The sequence below is a fragment of the Polypterus senegalus genome, chromosome 2 (assembly GCF_016835505.1).
Source record: "Polypterus senegalus isolate Bchr_013 chromosome 2, ASM1683550v1, whole genome shotgun sequence".
NCBI classification, from domain to species: domain Eukaryota; kingdom Metazoa; phylum Chordata; class Cladistia; order Polypteriformes; family Polypteridae; genus Polypterus; species Polypterus senegalus.
Window position 1 is genome coordinate 291954031 of NC_053155.1, and position 26119 is coordinate 291980149.

The following is a 26119-nucleotide window of genomic DNA, read 5'->3' on the forward strand; positions in this document are numbered from 1 at the left end:
TATAAAGTCAAAACTTGAATATATAAAGTCATTCCCGAATATACTGTATAAAGTCACTGTCGGAATATATAAAGTCAAAACTTGAATATATAAAGTCAGCGTCAGTATACATAAAGTCAAAACTTGAATGTATAAAGTCATCGCTGGAATATATAAAGTGAAAACTTGAATATATAAAGTCAGCGACAGAATATATAAAGCGCTGACTTTATATATTCCGACGCTGACTTTATATATTTAAGTTTTGACTTTATATATTCAGAAATATTCCAACGCCGTCTTTATATACTCAGGTTTTGATTTTATACGTATACTTGGGAATGACTTTATATATTCAAGTTTTGACTTTATATATTCCAGCGCTGACTTTATATATTCAAGTTTTGACTTTATTTATTCCGACAGTGACTTTATATAATCAAGGTTTGACTTTATATATTCGGGAATGACTTTATATATAAAACTTTTGACTTTATATAGTTAAATTTAGTCATCATTGCATAACTTTTTCTTTACCATAGAAATTTAAAGACTAAATTCAACTTCCATTTCTAACAAAGATATTTCTGGCACTAAATAGAACCTACTTATATCCAAATTCGAGCTATTGAGCCGTCGCCTGCCTGCCTGAATAAGTCACCCTCGCTTTACTCTTACTTTTTTACCGTTCATTTAATCATGGCTAGTGGCGGAAAAATTATAAAATGGAAGGAGGATTACACTGAATATGGCTTTACCAAAACAATTATTGATGGCTTAATCGATTATTCATAAAGCTTCAATTGGTGATCTGTTTTTCTGTGTTAACCTCATATTTTGTCATACTTCTTCTCAAACCAAGGGGGTGCGAGGGTAAAATGAATCGGGAAGTGCTGATCAATGTAATCGGTGTACCAGGAAATCATGCATTGACAGAAGCTCCCTTGCTTGTATTGCAAAGTGTGATTAAATGCATTATTTTTAACGCGTTATGGAGCACATGCATCAAAGCTTCTCAGCTGTGCTTGTGCTAAGAAAAGGAAAGATTTTAAAAATAACGTAACACGATTGTCAATGTAACCTTTTGTAAGTAGTGCCTGGAGGATTCAGTGTGTAGAAACTCTAGAGAGAGCGTGTGTATTAACTTGTGGATTTTTCTGTGAGTATTTGGTGGCAGCGTCACAAAGTCGCTTCCGTAACACTGTGTGCGTTAGCTGTGGAGCTCAGCTCAGAGCGAAATGAGGTGAATGGGAGGGGAGATGATGACGTGACTCCCCCACCCGCCTTAACTGTCAATCCCCCACAAACACAGTCTCTCGGAATTTGCATAAGCACAGCCCTTCACATGCAATTTTAACTTAGTTACAAAGTGATCAAAACTCTCGTTTATATCCTGCGTCCTCTCATTAAACTTGTATCCCGCATTACCCGTGGGCATGACAAACGCCATCGGCAGCCTGTCTATGAACTTAATTTAAACTTTATGTTTACACCTTGCTTTGTTTCTGAAGTAGCAGCACTCATGAATATGGTTGTATATGTCAATCGCTCGCTTCTTATTGTTTCGCTGCCTTCTGAATTATATAATGCATGTTTTCTTCAGAGCTTTTTGGAGCTCTTCCTGGTTTTCTACGCACTGCGTTGACAGTCAGTTCACGTGATTACATGGGAGGTGTGATGATGTCACACGAAATTCCGCCCCCCACGGCTTTCGAGCTCAACTCCATTACAGTAAATGGAGAAAAATGGCTTCCAGTTATGACCATTACGTGTAGAATTTCAAAATGAAACCTGCCCAACTTTTGTAAGGAAGCTGTAAGGAATAAGCCTGCCAAATTTCAGCCTTCTACCTACACGGGAACTTGGAGAATTAGTGAGTGAGTCAGTGAGTCAGTCAGTCAGTCAGTGAGGGCTTTGTCTTTTATTAGTATAGATGTAATCCCACCTCCACTTTGAATGCATCCGTCACTCCTACTGCAGACCTCACCACTGTCACACTTCCCTTGTACATATTCTGTACAACTCTTACATACTTCTCTGCCACTCTCGACTTCCTCATACAATACAACAATTCCTCTCTTTATGACAGCTGATACAATAGAGCCACAGGATGTGCAGATTTCAGTACTCAAAACACCCGAGTCAACCAATCTGCCTCATAACACCAGTAGATGCACAGAGGGGGATGCACAACGTCCACATTCTTGCTGCACCTGCAAATGAGAAACTAAAGGAAGTTAAAATTACTGTCTAATTGAAAATGCAAACCAAAATAGTCATGGCGATTTAACACGTATATCCATATACCACGATCAATCCATCCATTCTCCAACCCACTGAATCCGAACACAGGGTCACGGGGGTCTGCTGGAGCCAATCCCAGCCAACACAGGGCACAAGGCAGGTACCAATCCCGGGCAGGGTGCCAACCCACCACAGCATATACCACAATGCCTATCTAAAATCGATTTGCTGTTGTTATGTCTTTTAGTGATGCAATAGTCAAAATGGAAGAAAGCTATAGCAGACATAGACATTTCTCACACATGTGGAGCCCAGTGACTGCGGTGGTCTAGGTGTGTCTACCTGTCTGTCTGTCTCCTTTGTAGCATTTCACATTACAATGTGCAAATTAATTCTTAAGCTTCGGTTACCTTGTGCTACTGAGCTCCTGAATGGATAACTGCTGTTTTAACTTTTTATTTTCTCTTACCATCAAGTCTTTTGTTCAATATATTTTGCTCTCTCCCTGAAATCCTGGCGGCAGTTTAAAATGCACAGACTGGAGAAATGCGTTTGGAGAAATGAAGAAAGGTGTTTTAGAAAGAAGCCCTGTGAGTGTAGCCTTTGCAGCATAGGATCTCACCACTATTCACTGCGCACTCTGTGTTTTCCCCAGATGTGTAATCTTGTTTGAGAGTCGCATCTGGCCCCATGAGACTAGGTTGGGGTTTTTCCATGAGACAGTCCACCTTTCCTCATTATTTTTTTTTTGCCTTACTTCACCTTGCACTCCTGTGTGGGGTGTGTTTGTGTGTGTGTGTGTGTGTGACAGTTTGCCCATCAACTCTTTTTTTTTCTCTCTTACCGTGTTTCTGTTTAATGAGCCATCTCAGGTGGGATCTCAGGTTTGTTGTTAAATAGCTCAAAAAGCAGTTATTACTGTTGGCTTCCTTTTACTGTATTCCTTTTTCATTTTATGAATCAAAGTTTGATCACACAAGAAAACTAAATGTGTTCTTATATAATAACGTTGTATGGTCTTTTAATTTTTTCAAAACCATGTTTGTATTATCATGTCTGGAACACAGCACTGTGTGCATATTATATGCTGCTGTGTTTATATGAACCTGCTGAATTATTCATTCATTCAGGCTGTAGATTTGATGAAACAGCACAGAATTATTAATGTTTCCTATACACAGAATCCAAAATGTGTTTTTTAATAATTACAGCATAATAGATAGTGTTAGTAAAACACATGGAAATACAAATACCAAATAACTAAGGCCATTTTGTGTTTCAAATTATTACCCTTTAACCTGTATAATAAAAAAAAAAACAAATTGACCTTTTTTTTCTCAATGAGATTTAGGGTAGAGGTTGCAATAATGATTTAAAGAGAACATGCCGCAGAGCTGAGCGTCAATGGAGGAAGACTAAACTTACTATCCACCATGAAATATTAAAAGTCAAAATAACAGAATACAATAACACTGTCCGTCTTGAGAGACGCTGCTATTTCTCCAAGATTATAAATAACAATGCTAGTAATCCCAGAGTCTTATTTTCTACAATTGATCGCCTACTAAACCCAGGTAACTCAAAGGAATGCCTCCTAAGTACTTCCAGTAAAACCTGTGAGGCTATCGCTGTATTTTTCAATCAAAAAATTAATGATATTAGAAATAACATAATATATGCCTCCAACACTAAGGATCCTCCTAAACCCCAGCATTCTGTTATAAACAAATTAAATTCTTTCACTAGGATAGATTTACCTGATTTACAAAAAATAATCTCTCAATTAAAATCCTCCACCTGCATCCTTGATCCAATTCCAACAATGTTTTTCAAAGAAGTATCAGGCGTGCTAATTGATAATGTTCTTGACATAGTAAATTCGTCATTAGATACGGGGGTCTTCCCAGACTGTCTTAAGACTGCTGTAGTTAAACCCCTTCTTAAGAAACATAATCTTGACCCATCGCTCTTGAAAATTTTAGACCCATCTCTAACCTGCCTTTCTTAAGTAAAGTTCTAGAGAAGGCAGTCATTATGCAGTTAAATGACCACCTCAATAAACATGCTATTCTTGATAAATTTCAGTCGGTTTTAGAACAAATCACAGCACAGAAACTGCACTCGTTAAAGTAGTAAATGATTTGTGAGTGAATGCAGACAGAGGCCATTTATCTGTTCTCATCCTCTTAGATCTGAGTGCTGCATTTGACACCATTGATCACAACATTCTTAGAAATGCCTTAGTCAATGGGTGGGCCTCTCTGGCACGGTCTTAAATTGGTTTGAATCCTACCTGACAGGGAGAAAATTTTTTGTTAGTTGTGGGAATTACAACTCAAGACACATGATATCCATATGGTGTTCCACAAGGCTCTATCCTGGGTCCGCTGTTCTTCTCAATCTACATGCTTCCGTTAGGTCAGATTATCTCAGGGCACAACGTGAGCTACCACAGCTATGCTGATGACACACAGCTGTACTTATCAATAGCACCTGATGACCCTGATTCTATTGATTCACTAACACAATGTCTGACTTGTATCTCAGAATGGATGAATAGTAACTTTCTCAAGTTAAATAAAGAGAAAACTGAAATCTTAGTGATCAGCAATAATGGATACAATGAGGCTATTAGAAATAAACTGGATACATTAGGATTAAAAGTCAAGACGGAGGTAAAAAGCTTAGGGTAATTGTTGACTGTAATCTGAATTTTAAATCACATATTAATCAGATCACTAGGACAGCATTTTTTCACTTAAGAAACATAAGTAAAGTTAGACCTCTTATATCACTGAAAGATGCTGAGAAATTAGTTCACGCATTTGTTTTCAGTCAACTAGATTACTGTAACGCACTCCTCTCAGGACTACCCAAAAAGACATAAATCATTTGCAACTAGTGCAGAATGCAGCTGCTAGAATCCTAACTAGGAAAAGAAAATCCAAACACATTTCTCCAGTTTTGATGTCACTACACTGGTTACCTGTGTCATTCAGGATTGACTTTAAAATTCTGCTTATGGTTTATAAAGCCTTAAATAATCTCGCCCCATCTTATATATCGGAATGTCTGACACCTTATATTCCAAATCGTAACCTCAGATCCTCAAATGAGTGTCTCCTTAGAATTCCAAGAACAAAACTTAAAAGAAGTGGTGAGGCGGCCTTCTGCTGCTATGCACCTAAAATCTGGAATAGCCTGCCAATAGGAATTTGCCAGGCTGATACAGTAGAGCACTTTAAAACACTGCTGAAAACATATTACTTTAACATGGCCTTTCTATAACTTCAATTTAACTTAATTTAACTTAATCCTGATACTCTGTATGTTCAATTTCTTATAATAACTATTCATGGTGGCTCTAAAATCCATACTGACCCCTACTCTCTTTCTGTTTCTTTTTCCGTTTCTTTGTGGTGGTGGCCTGCGCCACCTCCACCTACTCAAAGCTTCATGATGCTCCAACAATGATGGATGGATTAAAAGGCAGAAGTCTACGTGACCATCATCATCATCAAGCCCTTCCGTGAGAACCCTAAATCCAAAGAGGACTGTTTCATTTATGTTAGGTAGAATGCCCAGAGGGGACTGGGTGGTCTCATGGTCTGGAATCCCTACAGATTTTATTTTTTCTCCAGCCGTCTGGAGTTTTTTTGTTTTTTCTGTCCCCTGGCCATTGAACCTTACTCTTATTCGATGTTAATTAATGTTGATTTATTTTGTTTTCTTATTGTGTCTTTTATGTCTCTATTCTTTATTATGTAAAGCACTTTGAGCTACTGTTTGTATGAAAATGTGCTATATAAATAAATGTTGTTGTTGTTGTTGTAATGAAAGTCCAACCAAAGATCTGACATATTTTCTAATCTCCTCTATCAAGTTCCCTACTGAACAGTTAATGATTGGGTTAACTACATTTTATCTGAAAAGGAAATAAATCCACTGATTTGATTTAAACTTCCACAGGGATAAATTAAGTTTAACCTTTCCATGCCTAATTTCATATTATCCTGCTGCTCAACTTGCACCAATTACTGTTAGTGTGATTAAAAGTATACAGTACTGCAATTAAAAATTGAGAGAGAACAATATTTTGATCACAGGCAAATTTCCAAAACAAGTGACCCTACAAGTTCATGCAGCTAAATCCTTAGTAATAATACTAATAAATGGCTGATTTAAAATGAAAAAATACCTTACAACAGAGAAAGACATACTGTTTAAATTTAAAATGGATAATGCAGTACTAAGATTTTTTTTCCAGAATAAATTTGATATATGGTTTAATATTTGGGCTTAAAAAAGGTTTATAGTATAATGAATCAGACTTATGTCTGGATTTTTAAATGTTTATGATTAACATACTCATGGACCATCAATTCAGGGGGACCACAAGGGAAAAGAAGTATTGTATTATGTACAGTAGTTATAAACTGATTTTAAAAAAATAAAGAAACAGTTTGAAAACACGTCAGATCTCAATGGAAAAAATCCTGCTGGCTATCTCTACTGATATGGACTGGTATGGTAATGTGTTAGGAACGAAAGGAAGCCACACCATTTGATGGAAATGAAAATGATCAACCTACAGAGGGCTGAATTCAAAGACACCCTGAAAATCAAAGGGAAAAAATGATGCGGCAGGCTAGTCCATTGTGAAATTTCATTGCAGCAACTCAAAATTGTACTCAGTAGTTTGTATGGCCCCCACATGCTTGTATGCATGCCTGACAACGTCGAGGGGGGCTTGCTCCTAATGAAATGATGGATGGTGTCCTGGGAGATCTCCTCCCAGAGCTGGGGCAGGGCATCTCTGAGCTCCTGGACAGTCTGATGTGCAACCTGGAGGCATCAGATGGACTGAAATATAATGTCCCAGAGGTGTTCTATTGGATTGAGGTCAGGCAAGCGTGGGGGCCAGTCAGTGGTAGCAATTCCTTCATCCTCCAGGAACTGCCTGAATACTCTAAGGCTGGGCATTGTCGTGCAGCAGGAGGAACCCAGGACCCACTGCAACAGCACAGGGCCTGACAATGGGTCCAAGGATTTCATCCCAATACCTAATGGCAGTCAAGGTGCTGTTGTCTAACTTGTAGGGGTCTGTTCCCCCCAAATTTATGCATCTGCCTGATTTTGTTTGAACAATTATTGCACACTTTTTGTAAATCCAATAAACTTCATTTCACTTCTCAAATTTCACTGTGTGTGTCTCCTATATGATATGTTTAACTAACATATTTTATCATAACAACCAACGATTTATACAGGAAAATAATGACTACTAACAAGGTTGCCCAGACATTTGCATCCCACTGTATTTTACACCAACTATAAAGCAAAATGCGTCACACCAGAAAGAATCATGTGTTACATGTAGGTCAAGCATGCAAATAAGAACTTCATTGTACTCCACACATGTGACAACAACATCAACATTTATTTATATAGCACATTTTCATACAAATTGTGTAGCTCAAAATGCTTTACAAGATGAAGAAATAGAAAAAAGAAAAATATAAAAATAAGATTAGACAATACTAAGTAACAAAGAATAAAGTAAGGTCCGAGGGAGGACACAAAAAATAAAAAAAAATTCTCCAGAATGCTGGGAAGAAAAAAAATCTGCAGGGGGTCCAAGGTCACGAGACCACCCAGCCCCCACTGAATTGAACTGATTACACAGTATTCCATTTTTTGTCAAATAAAATCTTTTTAAAAAAGCAAGTGCTTTTGGCACTCTACATGTAATCACTAAGTTTTCAATATCAATCAACATCCACCATTATGCACATTCTTTTCAGTGTTTTTTATAGTTTATGCGGAGTCGCTGTTGTAAAGAATATAGACAAGAGAAAGAGCAAAATTGAGGAAGACATATTTGTATGAGTAAAAATAATTAATGTTAAGACTTTCAGTGTTACTTGTTGGTAGACATTTATTTGACTTCATAATGGTGATGAGGCTTTTTGCTTTAGGCATTGATAAAAATTCAGAGCTGTGGTTCATAGCAATTTTAAAGACAGTTTGAATGATTTTTAATCATCTTTATACCATTACCAGCTTCCAGTACTGTCGCTTGCATTAATGTGTCTGGCAGCAATCTCTGTGTATACCAAACACCTCTCTACTCTGCCCTGTCAACTTCCAGTGTTCCACAGTCCATCAATATAACACTAAGATGTTATTTAAATAGACGGTTGAAAGAATTATATACTGTAAAGAGTAATATAGTAATTTACTTAAGGCAAAGGTGAAGGATAAACTATTAAAATTAAACAATAACATTCAACAGATAGAGTTTATAGGCTTAAAAGAAAACAAAGAATAAACGTATCATATACAAAGAAAATGGGAAAAAGACAAACATAAATAATCATCCTGGAACAGCAATATTAAAACTGTTCTTTTAGTGAAAATGAAAGTAGTCCATCCATGAATTTATAAGATGAGTGAATGCATTCTGTTCTTACTCAGAAATACAACCATAATACTGTAGAAATCCACACATTTAGCTTTTTACAATATAAAAAATCTACACCTACTATTTGTGCTTTCTGTTACATATTTAGGTACTTCTATTCTTGATTGTATATTAAAAATGATAGGTATCTGTTAAGCAGTCTTTTTTTATTAACCTTATCTTCTTATTTAATACACTACTATGGCTGTCTGGGATTTTAAATCAACTGTAGCTTGCAAACCATTTGAACTATTGACCTGAAATTTGATACACATATACTACGTGATGTCTACTATCCACTTTCGGGTGATGATTTTTATTACTCTTTTTATTTTTTTTTTATTTTATTGTAGAATCAACTCTTGGCAGCGGTTCTCATCCCTAACACTTTCCACCTACCAACACTTCCCCTACCTCTTCATATCTTAAATCATTCTTGAGGCAGGTTGAATACTTAAGTGCCAGCTTAAGTGAAAAATGAAGAAAAATGTACTAAGTAATTGCAACACAAAAAACTGACTTAATCAGTTTTAACGCAAAAAGATGCTGACGAAATAAGAGAAGAAGCGGGCCGTTAGAGTGGAGAAAAGAAGAGCGGAAGCAGCAAGTGCATCAACCTCTGAGCAAACGAATGCTGAATGTACAGAGAAAGAGAATGAAAACTAGGAATACTCAAGTCAAGTGTATTCACTGCATGTTATTGTGCAGACCGCCGTTACTGGTTATTCATATCAGAAGTAGAGCACAATTAGGTCCTACGACTTTTCAACAGTACATTCCCAGATATGCAGGTCTAAAATTAAATTAAATGAAGTCAAGTTCAGCCCCCTTGTCAGAAATGCTGTCTGAGTCCTGCGAGACAGCAATATTTTTTCTGGTATAGAGGTAGGTGGGAGGTGAGGAAAATCGGGCAGGTTCTGTTTAACAAAGTTTCTAATTTGAAGGTAGTGAAAGAAATGTGTTGCTGGAAAGTTAAATTTGGAGTGTAATTGTTCATAGGATGCAAAAACGTTGTCTATTTACAGATCTCTAAGTGATTTAATCCCAGTTGTTTTCCAGGTATTAATTCTATTAATTTTATCTCAGGGAGGCACAGTGGATAGCATAGCTACCTCAGAATTCAGGTTACTACTTGACCACAATAATCCAGCTGTGCTAGCACACTCGGCAGTTGTTCCTTGGGCCATCGGGAACTCCTAAAAGGCTATTACACCATTAAAATCCAAAACTTGCTCAGCTTCGCCTTCATTGACTTAGAAGCATTTCATCAGCTTTGACAAAGTTCACAAATAGTTCTGCAATTTTGATGAATCCAAAGAAACATATTCAGTGGGGTTTGATCATCACTATTTTTAGTAATTCAACAAATTTTTTATGATTCCTGTACAAACATTTTACAGTATTTTCCCTAGAAAGGAATTTTTTTGTGTATCATTTGTATCAGAGCTGAGGTCTCCAGGAATTTAAACAAATCGGTATCATCATATGTTATAATTCTGTACTTAGTGAGTGATATAATCTATTCTTCCATTTTCCTTGGTAGTTTGTACTGTTGTAATGGATTTCTGAGCTGGCCATGATAAACTGGTCATCTAGTTGCGTATTGTATTTAGCCCATTTTTTGACACCCATTGTATGCCCAATCTACCTGGAAAGGGGTCTCTCTCTCTCTCTCTCTCTCGCCTCTCCCAATAAATCTTCCATAATTGTTCTCCTTACAAGAGTTTTGTCTTCTTAGGGAGTTTGTTATCTTGAGACATTAAAGAGATTGTTTAGAACTTTAAAAGCTAGATTCTCGTTTTGGGCCTGAGTATAGCCTGAAGCCATGCCTGTGAAGTAGGGAGGTCAGGCTACCTGGGATGAGGCCTTTTCTAGGCAGGCTAGGATAGGCCCTGGCCTAGGTTTGTATGTCTTTTAGGAGGACTCACACCCTTTTCATTATTACTGCACTCAATTTATAACACTAAGACATTCAAGTCTTGCCTACATGGGCACCACACTTTGAACAAATCAGGAACCACTTGATTACTAGTATATTGGGAAAACATTAATGGTAAGTTGAGAACTGAGCAAAACAAACATAAATTGAACAAAATTTCCTTTGTATGGCTAACAATGCAGGTATATTTTATTATCTTCATTAACTTCTGCCTTCTTTTATAGTAGAAGTTATCTATGACTCAGTAATAAAACTGGAAGATAGTTAGTGCCATAACTCTCTCCATTTTAAATCTTCACAATGTTTTCCTTTGAACACATGGCCTTTTTATGTCCCAAATGAATGGACTTAAAATTGTATTCAAATTTTTTTTCAAAAAAGTATCCGTTAATATATATATAGGGATAATTTTAAGAATATAAAAGAGCTAACAAAAGGTGTTTATTCTAACAACAGGACTTCCACCAGCTAAAGTGAGATAAAGTGCTAACTAATTTTAGCATATTTCTTGGTGCTTTCCATCACACTGTAGAAATCAAATTTGAATGGTTATACCTTTAACTAAAACTCCTAGATATTTCACCTTCTAATTTAGTCTAATGTGCAAGATTGCGCTCTTATTCAGGTAACTCATAGATAATTTTCCTTCACGCCTTTCCCTTAAGATGTTCCTTATTTCAGGTAATTTTTCTAGGACAGATGAACGGGTGTAATGATTCTGAGGTTTTAGAAAGTGGATATTGCATTTTGGATATATTTTGTACCTTCACATTCATATGGATGTGATTAATTATAACATTGTTTTGTTTCTATTTTCGGGGAAACAATTTGTATCTAATCTCTTATCACGGTTGCTGCCATTTTGATTATTTTTAAGCAGCTTTCTACAAGTTGACCACAATGGTTTTTGCTGACAACATTTTTTTCTTCCATCTCCTGGTTCTACTTTTTTTCTTGCCATAGTGGCCTGCTATTTTCAAGCTCTGGCAGTACATAAGCTTAAAACATTTAAAAATGAGTGACACTGAGATGAAGAGGGTGTTTGAGGAGATCAAAGAAGTGCTAAAAGATGTTAAATAGCTGAAAAAAACAGGTCAGCAATTTAATGGCTTCCTTCCAGCAAGTTCAGTTAAATTTAGCCACATACAGCAGCCTTTAAATTCCTTAACAATTTCACCACTTAGTGACTGCCCCAGGGAACCTTTAATAACTCGGCCCTGTTCAGACAAAATGTAGGGGGTGTCCTAACCAGTGCAGGCTGATTTTTGACCAGCAGCCTTAAATGTATGCTACTGATAGGACAAGAAATCCTTCATAATATCATTACTTGATGATAAGCTCCTGGAGTGGGCCTTCACCCTGTATGATGTGAACCATCCATGTTGTTAACTCTTTTTTAAAAGAACTTCAAATTATCTTTGACCAGCCTGAATAAATCAGTTCTTTATCTTTAAACAGATGAATATGTCTGTTAGCTCTTATATTGTCTCATTTAAAACAATTGTTTCTGGTATGGGTTGGGGAGAATTTTTTTATTGAAAATGGGGCTATCTGATGATATTAAAGATTGGCAATACTTTATGTTATGTAATTAATCTATCAAAATTTAGAGTACAGGTCGGGCAAAAATTTCTCAGTTAAACTTAATGACACAAAAACTACCTGTTCTTCTTTGTTTTCTTCTTCTTCTTCTTCCTTAACAACAACATTTATTTATATAGCACATTTTCATACAAACAGTGGCTCAAAGTGCTTTACATAATAAAGAATAGAAAAAAAAAGACACAATAAGAAAACAAAATAAATCAACATTAATTAACATCGAATAAGAGTAAGGTTCAATGGCCAGGGGGGACAGAAAAAACAAAAAAACTCCAGACGGCTGGAGAAAAATAAAATCTGTAGGGATTCCAGACCATGAGACCCCCAGTCCCTCTGGGCATTCTACCTAATATAAATGAAACAGTCCTCTTTGGATTTAGGGTTCTCACGGAAGGGCTTGATGATGATGGTCACGTAGAATTCTGCCTTTTAATCCATCCATCATTGTTGGAGCATCATGAAGCTTTGAGTAGGTGGAGGTGGCGCAGGCCACCACCACAAAGAAACCGGAAAAAGAAACAGAAAAGAGAGTAGGGGTCAGTACCGATTTTAGAGCCACCATGAATAGTTGTTATGATGAATTGAACATATAGAGTATCAGGATTAAGTTAAATTAATTAAATGAAGTTATAAAAGGCCATGTTAAAGTAATGTGTTTTCAGCAGTGTTTTAAAGTGCTCTACTGTATCAGCCTGGTGAATTCCTATTGGCAGGCTATTCCAGATTTTAGGTGCATAGCAGCAGAAGGCCGCCTCACCACTTCTTTTAAGTTTTGTTCTTGGAATTCTAAGGAGACACTCATTTGAGGATCTGAGGTTACGATTTGGAATATAAGGTGTCAGACATTCCGATATATAAGATGGCGAGATTATTTAAGGCTTTATAAACCATAAGCAGAATTTTAAAGTCAATCCTGAATGACACAGGTAACCAGTGTAGTGACATCAAAACTGGAGAAATGTGTTCGATTTTCTTTTCCTAGTTAGGATTCTAGCAGCTGCATTCTGCACTAGTTGCAAACGATTTATGTCTTTATTGGGTAGTCCTGAGAAGAGTGCGTTACAGTAATCTAGTCGACTGAAAACAAAGCGTGAACTAATTTCTCAGCATCTTTCAGTGATATAAGAGGTCTAACTTTACTTATGTTTCTTAAGTGAAAAATGCTGTCCTAATGATCTGATTAATATGTGATTTAAAATTCAGATTACAGTCAACAATCACCCCTAAGCTTTTTACCTCCGTCTTGACTTTTAATCCTAATGTATCCAGTTTATTTCTAATAGCCTCATTGTATCCATTATTGCTGATCACTAAGATTTCAGTTTCTCTTTATTTAACTTGAGAAAATTACTATTCATCCATTCTGAGATACAAGTCAGACATTGTGTTAGTGAATCAATAGAATCAGGGTCATCAGGTGCTATTGATAAGTACAGCTGTGTGTCATCAGCATAGCTGTGGTAGCTCACGTTGTGCCCTGAGATAATCTGACCTAACGGAAGCATGTAGATTGAGAATAACAGCGGACCCAGGATAGAGCCTTGTGGAACACCATATTGGATATCATGTGTCTTCGAGTTGTAATTCCCACAACTAACAAAAATTTTCTCCCTGTCAGGTAGGATTCAAACCAATTTAAGACACTGCCAGAGAGGCCCACCCATTGACTAAGGCGATTTCTAAGAATGTTGTGATCAATGGTGTCAAATGCAGCACTCAGATCTAAGAGGATGAGAACAGATAAATGGCCTCTGTCTGCATTCACTCGCAAATCATTTACTACTTTAACAAGTGCAGTTTCTGTGCTGTGATTTGTTCTAAAACCGACTGAAATTTATCAAGAATAGCATGTTTATTTAGGTGGTCATTTAACTGCATAATGACTGCCTTCTCCAGAACTTTACTTAAGAAAGGCAGGTTAGAGATGGGTCTAAAATTTTCAAGAGCGAGGGTCAAGATTATGTTTCTTAAGTAGGGGTTTAACTACAGCAGTCTTAAGACAGTCTGGGAAGACCCCGTATCTAATGACAATTTACTATGTCAAGAACATTATCAATTAGCACGCCTGATACTTCTTTGAAAAACCTTGTTGGTATTGGGTCAAGGACGAGGTGGAGGTTTTAATTGAGAGATTATTTTTGTAAATCAGGTAAATCTATCCTAGTGAAAGAGTTTAATTTGTTTATAACAGGATGCTGGGGTTTAGGAGGATCCTTAGTGTTGGAGGGATATACTATGTTATTTCTAATATCATTAATTTTTGATTGAAAATACAGCGACAGCCTCACAGGTTTTACTGGAAGCACTTAGGAGGCATTCCTTTGAGTTACCTGGGTTTAGTAGGCGATCAATTGTAGAAAATAAGACTCTGGGATTACTAGCATTGTTATTTATAATCTTGAGAAATAGCAGCGTCTCTCAAGACGGACAGTGTTATTGTATTCTGTTATTTTGACTTTTAATATTTCATGGTGGATAGTAAGTTTAGTCTTCCTCCATTGACGCTCAGCTCTACGGCATGTTCTCTTTAAATCAGACACTCTTTGGGTCTTCCATGGTATAACAATGCTAGAAGATTTTTTCACTGTCTTTTCAGGTGCAACTATGTCAACAGCAGCTCTCACTTTAGTATTAAATCTTTCCACCTTACTATTTACATTATCCTCGCTATTATAGCTGGCACTATAAACGGACTGATTGCTTAGAATGTTTGTAAGTTTTAAAGCTGCTGCCGAGTCAAAGAAGCGTTTTTTAACAATATGCTTCTCATGAGTGTTTTTTATCATTATTTCTATATTAAAAAGTAGAAGAAAATGGTCTGATACACCAATATCAATGATCTGTTTTATATCAACTTTCAGTCCTTTAGTAATCACTAAGTCTAATGTATGACCTGCTTTATGTGTAGGCTGATTTACGAGCTGTCTCAAATCAAAAGAATCCAGGAGGTTCATAAATTCTTTTAGTTTTAGATCACACTGATTATCTATGTGAAAATTAAAGTCGCAAACTATTAGGAGTGTGTCATAGTTAGTAATTAAAATTGACATTAAGTCAGAGAATTCCTCAAAAAAAGACGCGTTATATTTAGGAGGTCTATACACGGATAATTCTTCTTCTTCTTCTTCTTCTTCCTCTTTATCTTTTCCCATTTCTATGTGGAGTCGATGTGATTGCTCAGCTTTACCAATACAGCTTGGTCCTGCATATCTTTGCTTGTCAAGCACTTTTCCTTTAGAGGTTCTTTTACTTTATTCATCCACCCTCACTTTGGCTTCCTGTGCTGTCACTTCCTATGTACATCACTCTTTTTCCCACATATTCATTGTCTTTCCTCAACACATGTCCATACCACCTCAACATACTTTCCTGTACTTTCTTAGATCGCTCTCTCTCTTTTGTTGTACCTCTAATTGTCTCATTCCTTCTGTCGGTTTTTGTAACTCCACTAATCCATCTCAGCAGTCTCATTTCTGCCACATCTAACTTCTTCTCCTGCACTCCCTTAACCATCCATGTCTCAAATACTTACATCATTGCTGGACTTACCAGTGTCTTAAAAACCTTACCTTTAACCTCTGAACCTGTGAAATTGTGAAAACGAATATAAGCCTTAAATAAAGAAAGAGGTGCATACAGAGAAAATGTGCTTTTATTGTGACACTGGCTTAATGCCCCAAACTGGAAATCCCAGCCCATGTTTAGCTAAGTGGGCTGGGTCAGTATTGAGTAGCTTTTTATTCATATCAATTTCATACCGTCCTAGTTACAAGAACAGTAAGGCTCATGCCCTATCCATTCAATATCATTGTGATTTAAACCCATCAAACCCATCATCAGAATGATTTGTAACGGCGGCACGGTGGCGCAGTAGGAAGCTTTGCTGCCTCGCATTTAGGAGACCTGGGTTCACTTCCCGTGTCCTCCCTGTGTGGAATTTGCATGTTCTCCCCGTGTCTGCATGGGCTTCCTCCGGGTGCTCCAGTTTCCTCCCACAGTCCAAAGATGTGCAGGTTAGGTGCATTGGCATTGTGTGTGCCCTGTGGTGGGCTGGTGCCCTGCCTGGGGTTTGTTTCCAGCCCTGTGTTGGCTGGGATTGGCTCCTGTGACCCTGTAGTTAGGATATAGCGGGTTGGATGATAGATGGTCTTATTGAAATGAAATGCTCAGACTTCACAGGGTGCAACTGATAATATTGACAGGGTACAATTAAGAAGAGAGATTTTAAACTGGAATTGGAATTCTCAGGTTTTTAATTCATCTTGTGAGACTTGTATGACTAAAACATCTCAAGGATTTCCTATAGGTTTGTGTCATTTTACAACTGCCAATTCCAAATTCAAGCCTTACTCAATAGAAAGATTCTGCCAACAAGGCGACAGTTTTCCAGTCTTCAGTTGTCCAGTTTTAGTGATCACGTTCTCATGGTCGCCTCATATTCCTGTTCTTTGCATAAAGAAGCTTTACCTGACATGGCCTTCTCTTGCTGTACTCCTTCTACTTTAAGGTCCTACGTGTTGGTCTTCTAGAGATATTCATCTGCACACCACTGTTGTTATCTGATTATTTGTGGCAGTCTGTTAGTTTGAATGAGCCTGGAAATTCTCCCCTTGTTAGGAACATGTTCTCTGTTGCTTTTGCCTCTCAGAAGATTCCACAAACTCCAAACTACAAGACATTATTCACTAATGAGGGTGTCCAATTAGCAACCAGATAGATAGATAGATAGATAGATAGATAGATAGATAGATAGATAGATAGATAGATAGATAGATAGATAGATAGATAGATACTTTATTAATCCCAAGGGGATATTCACCATTCAACCATTAAGTGCATTCAATTAAATAATTAAATCTATTGACATAAATAAACAGATAATTATCACATAGAACTGATTAATAAGAATGGTAATAATAAGTGATGAAAAAACAGAATCTAATAAAATTCAAAATGTTTAAATAATAGAAAAGACTGAACAATTAATCTTAATTGCTAAATGAAATTAAAATGAGTAAAGAACATTAGTATTAATCCAGCCATCCATCCATTATCCAACCTGCTATATCCAAACTACAGGGTCACGGGGGTCTGCTGGAGCCAATCCCAGCCAACACAGGGTGCAAGGCAGGAAACAAATCCCAGGCAGGGCACCAGCCCACTGCAGATTAGTATTAATTCAAACAGAAATTTACAAACCTTAACAGTTACCCAAGGTACAAAAATAAATAACACTAAAAAATCCCATAATAAGAAGAGCTACAAATAACTATTACTAACAACTTAATATGCAGGTGCTGTACATGCATTTGTTAGTCTGCTGGGCTAGCAGTTTTGCCTTCTGATAGCCCAACTTCATATACGAGGAAATATGTTCCCTGTAGCTTTGTACTGCAACGTGTTTAGTTGTACAGGTGTGCAAAGCACTCTTTTACCACAATATTAACACAATCACCATCTTGAAAGAGAATGTTTTAGTAAATAAATGATTTTTAGGTCATGTTGATGTGTGGTCTTTTTTAAATGTACAGAAAATGAAATATTACATTAGAACATTAGAACAATCTAGACAGGAATAGGCCTTTCAGCCCAGCAAAACCTACCAGTCCTATCCATTTAACTCATCCAAAATAACATCAAGTCAAGTTTTGAAAGTCCCCAAAGTTCTACTGTCCACCACACTACTTGCTAACTTTTTCCAAGTGTCTATGGTTCTCTGTCTAGAGAAAAACATCCTAATGTTTCCGTGTTCTTAATGAGCTCACTTTAAAGTCACAGACTCGATCCACAGTTCTAATTCTGTTCATAATTTTAAACACTCCTCTTAATCTCCTTTGTCTTAAATAGGTTGTACTCTCAATGCTGTATCCTCAAATTTAGTTTTCAGACCTCATTTAGGACCCACCAATTACTTTCTCTGTCAGAAAACATCATCAGTTTGACCGTTAGGGTTATTCCGAGGTGCAGTGTGTCCTTTACAGTGTCATGCGTCTTTAGTCGACCGCAGCGAGTGTTCTGTGGCTACAGCTGCATTCAAATCAGTCACGCTGGGACCATGAAATGGGTCCTCATGTTAGTAAAGATTTGGCTCAGGTCTGAAGAAGAATGTTCACACTCTGCAGTGTTTGATCTAATAGTAAGGAGCATTTTCATAACCTTCAGTATACCTGTTAGGAGCCAAGAGTACATACTGGTTAATGGTAAGCCTCTTATTTTTAATAAGATTCCTCTCATGATGTTTGTGTGACTGTATAAGGCAAGAACGGTTAAAAACAGAGTATTGTCCTCTGAGGGCAGCATGGTGGTGCAGTGGTAGCACTGCTGCCTTGCAGTTAGGAGACCTGGGTTCACTTCCCGGGTCCTCCCTGTGTGGAGTTTGCATGTTCTCCCCGTGTCTGTGTGGGTTTCCTCTGGGTGCTCCGGTTTCCTCCTACAGTCCAAAGACATGCAGGTTAGGTGCATTGGCGATCCTAAATTGTCCCTTGTGTTTGTGTGTGCCATGCTGTGGGCTGGCGCCCTGCCCGGGGTTTGTTCCTGCCTTGCACCCTGTGCTGGCTGGGATTAGCTCTAGCAGACCCCCTAGACCCTGTGTTAGGATATAGCGGGTTGGATAATGACTGACTGACTATTACCCTCTGATTTCGAAATGTGATTGTCCATTTCCTAAAGCTGAAACCTTGAAAATTTATGATAGGAGCTTTATTGGAACATTCAAGCCATCACATGTGAACAACAAGCTGCTGAATATTTTAGGTCATCTTTCCAGTAGTCCCTGTCCATTGCAAAGTGTTAACCAGTGCATCAGTGTACATATTATAGCTGAATCTGAATTGAAGTGCCTCACATCCTCATCCTGAAAACAGTGTTTTATGTGATTTAGCTGTTTTCAAAGAATACGTCAATGAGATCATCATTTTACTTTTTGTAACAAATGGAGAATTTAGTAAACACTGGCTAGCATGGCTTTAATTTGTTTCCTCAAGAGCATACGCAGTGAATGGAGATAAACCTAGACTATTAAAGGCTTCTTGGTATTTATAATTAATTTAATGAACAAATCTGTTTTATACTTAGCCTTCCATCCTTGAATGCAGCATTTAAATAGGTTTCTCATTACATAAAAAGCTACAAAAAAGTGATAATAATGGGAAACTATCTTTAGCATTCCACTTCAGATGAAAAGGACAAGTGATAAAGTATACATGAACACATGAATACTTTAACTTGCAAATCCACCAGGACTATTTACTAAATAATGTAAAAGCATTATTTTTTAATTGTGTTTCAATTGATATATAAACTGTTAAAAATGTGTTGGTTCCATCTCTAATAGCCGGAATAGCTTAAAATATTAATCAACCTAACCAAGTAATCAAATTCCCTTGCAAATTTGGATCTCTTGTTTAAACCTGTCATATTGTTGCCTTCCTGTGAAGTGATATGAGAAGGTGCCCTGAAATTGATTGACAGGATACGTTTCAGAGAAATTGGCAAGGATCTGAAGATGCATCACCCCACTCATGGAAACTTTCTCTTGACAAGATAAAAAAATTTTCAAAACAGGTAAATTCTTTAAAGAATATCATGTCCATTGCCTTGACAAGCTTCCACCAGTATGTGTCATGTTCCTCTCCAGGAAACAACAAGCTGGACCAGATCAATTCAACTTTTAAAGATGCCTTTAATTGTAAATCTGTGGAACCTTTGAGCAGATCTGAGCACAATCTGATCCTTTTAACTCTTTGTGAACTTGGCCCGGACACAGACAGGCGGACATGTTGTTGTCAAACCACCACACGTTTATTTACAGTTTTTACAATAATAATAATGGTCACAAAGACCCCAGTCCATTGGTCACACAGACCTTAATCACGTGCACAAACCCCAAACAGTCACAATCCTGGCCACAATGCCTTATCTTCGGGCCGCCTCCACAACTCCTCTTGCCTCGTCCTTCTTCCACCCGACTCTAGCCTCGAATGAATGGAGACGGCCCCTTTTATAGAGGACCCGGATGAGCAGCAGGTGTTCCCGGCAATCCTCTTCTGGCCACGCCCCAGCATGGCAGAAGTGCCGGCTGTCCTCCTGGCTGCTCTCCGGGCGCCGTCATAAATCTTCCCCCCAGCACTTCCTGGTGTGGCGGAAGTGCTGGGGTAACAGGTCCCCAAGGCACTGGGGTGCCTCCTGGTGGTGACCACGGGCCCCTACAGGGAAAGGCTTCCATGCCCTTGACCCGTGGCCCCCAAAGCAACCCGGAAGGCAAACCCCACGTGATCCAGGCAGGGCTCTGACCCTCTTCCGGTCCCTCCTGGCGTCCCGGTCGGGTCATGGCCCCTGGCATCCCTGACACTCTTACTTACTTTATTAGATGGCATCCTGTTACCAAAAGGATAGTGAAGCAATGGGAATAAACGGCTGCTTCCAAAGGATAAAATGGGAAATTATATGCAAGTCACATTGTAATGATACTGTATCAAGGGACTCTGACACAGACTACATTAACTTCTCTGTTAACATTGTTGTACCCTCAATAACCGTGCTTTCCAGACAACATGTCCTATAATGCTGAGGAGCTTGAATGTGTCCTGATTGAGAAGAAGCAATCATTTAAATCCAGTGACAAAGATGATTTGAAGAGAGTACAGAGAATGCTGAAGAAAAGCTACATGAAGGGAAGGAAACTTACAGGGCTAAAATATAAAATAAAATCACTCAAAATAACATAGAATGGATTGGGCATAATTATTCGACTCAAAGCAATCCAGGGTTCAGGTACTACTAAGGAATGTGCAAAAAGTGTAAACCCTTGTAATAAGAATGAGTCTCCAGACATCATAAAGGTTTGGGGCAGCCACCCTATATTATATCCTAGCTGCAAAAAGTTTTGAAATATTTGAACAGAGATGTTCACAAGACTGAGTCCAAAACAGAACTGAATATTTGGAGGTAAGATGGTGGTTTTAAGGGCTGGCAAAGGAAATGATGTCAGCTATGCCAGAACCGGAAGTGACGTCATCGGAGGTGTCGGAGCCGGAAGTGACATCATCAGTGGTGCCGGAACCTGCAGAGATTTCCTGGAAATGGTCTGCAAGAAACTGAGAGAGACAGTCAGCACAATCTGCCACCCCCTGGTCTGGTGTAGTATTACTGTTACCCAGGCCCTTTAGCTGTCTCCTACTCGCATGTGTGTGACACCCTGAACAAACTTTTTTAAAAGATTCTCCCTCTTACCATCACTACCTTTTTTCCAGTGGCCAGTGTCCCCACAACATCCCCTACTGCATCAACAAGGCCTACCATTTCATCTAATATGGTCAGTGATGAGTCCTCCTCTCATCATCAGTATGGACTCTCAATAACTGACAACCCAGTAAAGATTGAGGAGGTTACACACAGAAAAAGTTGTGGGACCAGATGGAGTCAGTTCTTGAGGTTCTTTAATGCCTGTGCTGACCGGCTGTGAAAACATCCTGCAATGTTATTGTTCCAATGAAAGCAGGTGCATGTTTGCCTAATGATTATAGGTATGTGGCCATTTTTTCTTACATCATGGTCCTGAACTATATGAGTCCTCTTGTGAATGACCAACTCGACCCAATCACTGCAGTTGGCCAGTAAGACAAAGTTTGGAGTGGAAGATATATTTATGTTTACTCTATTTCCACTCTAGTAATGTGCTGCTGTACAGTCCACAGAATGTGTGTTGCTGTTTGCCTGTACCTGAAGAGATGTGGTATGATGAACCTTGACCCTGACCCACCAAATGATCAGCCAAATCGGACAGCGTTACAGCTTCGTTCGAATGTAATAGGCAGAATGTAAAAACAGGTAATCAGATGCAGTATTTATTTTTTAACCAATTCATTTTAATTGTTGGCAATATCACATACCACATCCCTTATATTCCTTAGCTCATTGGCCACGTCTCTTACAGCATCCACTATCACATTTTGTGACTCCAAAACAGCATCCATCAGCCGACATTTCTGAGGTAGAGGTGTGTCCTAATATGTGCTGGGCACAGCAGAACCGTTACCTCATGGAGCTGTGTCATCGCACGGGGGTCAGCACTTGCAATATTGCTGAAACAGAATAAACATAGGGTGGGCTACCACTCCCCTTTTCACGTCGACTGATATATGACCATTTCTTTTTTATTTTAGGAACTGTGTGACTTTCTGTACTTGAACTTTGGAGCGTGTCCACCATGCTGTATCACTCCATAAATTCATTTTCTTGCTTATACCACTGCTTAAGCCAACAAATAGTACATTTTCTCTTGCCTCCACTTTGCATTCACTGAAATTCTTAGTTTTTCCTTGAAATTTTTCCATGTTTTTTAATATTTATATTGATTTGTATATTAAAATATAGAAAATTCTGGGAGGAGTTGGGTGGGGCTGTTGACATGTGCATGTGTGTTAAATTTTGCGTTCATTGGGATTTCTAAATGGGAAATGCATGGAATTTGACATACACACAGTTTTATGCATCTGGATTTTTTTGTGGTTGTTTCCGATGGGAGTGTTAGCTCCGTGGAAATATGTTCTTTTATATTGCGGCGTTTTAATAAACCTTTATTTACATAAGTGTAAATTATAACGGCGATATCCCTCTTTTCGGCGATAGGCGACAAAGTCACAGAAAAGACAGAATATACTTAGCTTGTTTAATGCGGCTTACGTTGCTTTACAATGACAGGGAAGACCAGTCACATTTCATTGTTAAACCCGGGGATTAGGTCGTATAGAAATGTTTTTTTTCTGTCACAACGGAGGCGGCTTGGAGTCTAGAGCTTCCACTCCCACAGGTCTTCAAAGCTTGGCAAGGTTTCAGCGTTCTTTTATATTGTGTCCACATGACCACATCCCCCAGTACAATGCCAAACAAGGTAGACAAACTTAGGCTAAGCAGCAGATAGTCAGATCATATAACACTTAGGCCTTTTAGGGCTGACAACAGCTGTTCTTGTCTATCTTTATGCTTTGCCTGTCCCAGCACTTCTGAAAGTTGACACCCTGTGCTAAAGGTGGCTCAGCTCTTCATGGCATGTTATATAGAAAAGAATGAAAAATACATTGAAAGAGATCTAAAACAGATACAGTGACACAATTCTTAATATTATAACAACCTTAGTATAACAGTGGTACACACATTTCTGGTTTTGTCCATACACCATGTTTAAGTATGAAATCTACACACAGTGTTATACATGAGGCCCCTGGACCCTATGTGGGACCATTTTATTCACAGGTGTGCACCTTTCTAAATGATGTCTAATCGGTTTATTTTGTCACGGGTGGACCCCAATAAAGTTCTGGAAAAAAACTCTTTCAAGGAGAATTGAGGCAAACAACATACACCTCACCATGATTTGGAGTGCCATAGTAAAGGGTCTGAATACTTGCATGAATGAGTTTTTGACTAATAAATTTGCAAACCTTTCTGAAAACATGTTTTTTTCTTTATGGGTTATTGATGTAGATTGATGGGCAACATTCATCCAAAATTCATCCATTTAAAATTAAACCCACACCACAACAAAGTTTATAAAAAGTAAAGATGTCTGAATTCTTTCTGAATACGCTCTAAATATTCCACAGCAGTATTCATCATCTGAAATTTCTGATCAACTGAGAAGCTTTCAAAAGCAAAACATTTAATAAATTGATATTAAATAGCACATCTCCATAGTCTAGGATCAGATTTCTCAAATTTAAGCTGCTAGCAAAAGACAAATCGTAAAATGAACACAGCAGAGTTAGTGCTGATAGTATAATTACATTAGATTAGATAAACTTTATTAATCCCATGGGGAATTTCAAATACATACAGCAGCAGAAACAGTCCAAAGACATGCAGGTTAGGTGCATTGGTGATTCTAAATTGTCCTTAGTGTGTGCTTGGTGTGTGTGTGTTTGTACCCTGTCCAGAGTTTGTTCCCTGCCTTGTGCCCTGTGTTGGCTGGGATTGGCTCCAGCAGACCCCCGTGACCCTGTAGTTAGGATATAGCAGGTTGGATAATGGATGGATGGATGTCTGGGAGAAGGCAGACAAGACAGTGAGAATTTTAAACATCTTCAATCATGTCATCTCTTTATCTTCTTTTTCTTTTTCAAAGACAAAGACTGTCCTGAATAAAAATTGGTGAGTGTACCACAGTGAGTTAAAAAAAAATATCTAGTAAACAGCTTGTCAATAAAATTGTCAAAAGTCAGCGGGAATTGTTAAAAAATGGAACAATTATCTATTGCCATATACACACAAAATAATAACTTTTTAAATACTTTATTTGAATACTAGGTTATCTTATTTAATGAAAATTTCCCGGTAAGAATTTTACCCACTTAAATGAGATAAATTCCAATGCCTTGAGCAGTGTAAGGTTTAATTAACTAAGTTTAGAGTGTGATGAGGTTTTAATGACTTTTTTTCTTACTGATACGGTAAAATCCCCAATGTAATCCTATTAGTATAGGCTCTTGATACTGCACAATAGATTACTTTGCTAATTATGGCAGCCCATGAAAACAAATAATAAAAAAGCACATCAACCAATACTGTGTGATGACAGTAGCATGCACAGCTAAAGAAATTCAAGGAAAAATTACAATTTGAGGGAAATATTTGTTTCTATTAATAAATGCAAGTCCACTTAATGGTTCACAATACTGTGTGCATATAATTGAATTTTTTTTAGTTTTATTAAAAAGTAATAGTGGGTACCCTCTACACGATAGACTTCCAGCCCCTACAGAAATTTTCAGATGACTCCTCCATCATAAGCTGCATTAATAGTGGAGAAGATTTGGAGTACAGAAAGGCTGTGGAGGACTTTGTCTTGTGGTACATAGACGGCAAATGTAACTCAACATCAGCAAACCAAATTTGCTTGTGGTGGACGTCTGGTGTATCAAGGAGTCTCTGAGGCCAGTCAGCATTCACGGGGAGGATGTGGAAATGGTGAAGGGCTATAAGTACCTGGGGATTCACATGAACAATGAACTGGTCTGGCCTGCCAACACAGTGGTGCTGTACAAGAAAGGCCAGAGCAGACTGGACTTGCTAAGGAGACTCAGGTCTTCTGATGTGTGCAGCAAGCGGCTTGAAATATACTTAGCCAGTATGGTGTTCTACACTGCAGTCTCCTGGGGAAAGAACCTGAGCACAAAAGATGCACAACGCCTGAACAAACTTATCAGTAAAGCTTGCTCCATCAGATGGCAACTCCTGGACACACTGAGAGATGTTCTGGAAAAGAGGATAATGGTAAAATTTGATGTCCTCTAGAAAAATCCCCTCTATCTCCCGAGGAGGTGCTCTCTTGGAACACTTTTAGCCACAGGTTAAACCACAGTGTGTTAAGAATAATAATATTAACGATAAGAATAATAATAACTGTACGGGTCTTTTCTGCCCACTGCTATTAGGCAATTCAATGCTTTCTCCTGACATACTTGTTAAGCTCATTTTGAAATATCTGCACAATAAAATTTATTTTTATTAATTTATGTATCAACTGATTGATTGGCTGTATTATCTGTCCTGTGAGTCTGCATCCTTGTTTTTTATGTTTCTGCTGCTGTATGCATCTGAATTTCTCCTTGGGGTTAATAAAGTCTATCTAAACTAACCTAATCTAATTTATTCTGTAACATTAAATTGACTGGTGCCCCATGTTGAGTTGGTGAGCTTCATAATGGAAGGTTGAATGTTGTCATCTTTTTTAATTGAAGCTATTACAATACAATTTACTGTATATCTATAACAATAAAAGGCAAAGCCCTCACTAACTGACTGACTGACTGACTCACTCACTGACTGACTCACTCACTGACTCATCACTAATTCTCCAACTTCCCATGTAGGTAGAAAGCTGAAATTTGGCAGGC